The following is a 1464-nucleotide window of genomic DNA, read 5'->3' on the forward strand; positions in this document are numbered from 1 at the left end:
CAGCCGGCCTCGGCCTCACGGCGGCTCTGCCTAGCCTTGGCCACGGGATCTCCGGGCAAACGTTGTGCCCGTCTGAGCCTCAGTTCCTTCCTCCGTGAGGCCGGCGTAATACCCCTCGGAGAGTTTCACTCGGCGCTCTCTCCCGGCTCCACGGCCCGTCACCCTGAGACACACCGTGGACGTCCCCTGGGCTCAGTTCCCTCGTCGGCAGAATGGCCCGACACCCACACTCCCCCACACTCGCCCTGAGGCCCTGCCTCCTCACCCCACGGGGGATGCTTGCAGCCGGGGCCGGGGCTCAGAAGCCGGCACTCAGCTGCACCTGCTCCCCAGAGGCCGCGTGCAGTGGCTAAGACACAGGCTCCGTCCGGCCAGGCTGTGTGACCGGGGCGGCCCCTGCACCCCGTCTGTGAAATAGGGTGCGAGCAGTGCCAGCCACGAGTGGTTACGGGGATGGCATGAGTTATGTCTGGGAAGGGCTTAGCCACGGCCCAGGGCATGGTGGGTAACTGACCAATGCATTCACGGGTGGCACAAGGACAGGGTCCCCAACTTACAGGTGGGCTGAGCTGTCCCCACCCCCGTCACCCTGGGGCCCCTGGCGTGTGAGCCCCTCCCTCGGAGAGAGGTTGCCAGCCCTGCGGCTAAGAAGCGGAAGACAGGGGTCCGACCCCAGCGAGACCGGCGCCCGGGACACTGTTGAAGAGAGAGGCGCCATCTGCCCAACCGTGTGGGCAAGCGGGCCTGTTGGGGCAGCCACTTGCCCAGCAAGCTGCCCGGGGCCCAGCTCACTGCGGTCAATCCCCCCTCCGTCAGATGCCCCCCCAGAGTAGATGTGCTCCAGCACCCGGCACAGAAACACTCGGAACGAGACAGGCCGAGGGGGCCCGGCAGGCAGCAGGGCCTGCCCCTGTCACCGTTTGGGGAGCACCTTCGGCTTTCAAAGCACTTTCCGTGGAATTGCATTCATCCCGGGGTGGAGTCCTGGGCCCTCCCTTCAGGGCAGCAAGGCTCAGAACCCCCGCCCCCATCCCAGAGTGAAAGACCCCTGCAGACCCCCCAGTTTCCCTTTTCCCTTTGGCCGCCAGGAAGCCCGGAGTCTGATGAGAGTTTTAGGTGCAGTTACGGGGCCTTTCTGTCCGGCCCGTGTGTAATGGGCTCCAGTGGATCTCCCCAATCTTCTACCTTAATTGCTTAGTTTCTGTCCTGAGATGTACTGATTTTTAGATTTACGCTCTGCCTTCTCATGGTTTGTGGTCTCACAAGGCGCACACAGCGTTTGCTGTGGACACAAACAAACACTCACATTTGTTAACTGACAGTAGGACAAGCCAGTCCCAGCGCCTCCTCCCTCAGAAGAGGAAACTGAGGCCAGGACGGGCGGCCACTCTCTGGCCTGGGGACGCGGCTCTTGGTCGGGGACGGGCAGCTCTAGGGCGTGGCTAGACCCGGCCGGGTCACCGG

Source organism: Myotis brandtii, unplaced genomic scaffold, assembly GCF_000412655.1.
Source record: "Myotis brandtii unplaced genomic scaffold, ASM41265v1 scaffold369, whole genome shotgun sequence".
NCBI lineage: Eukaryota > Metazoa > Chordata > Mammalia > Chiroptera > Vespertilionidae > Myotis > Myotis brandtii.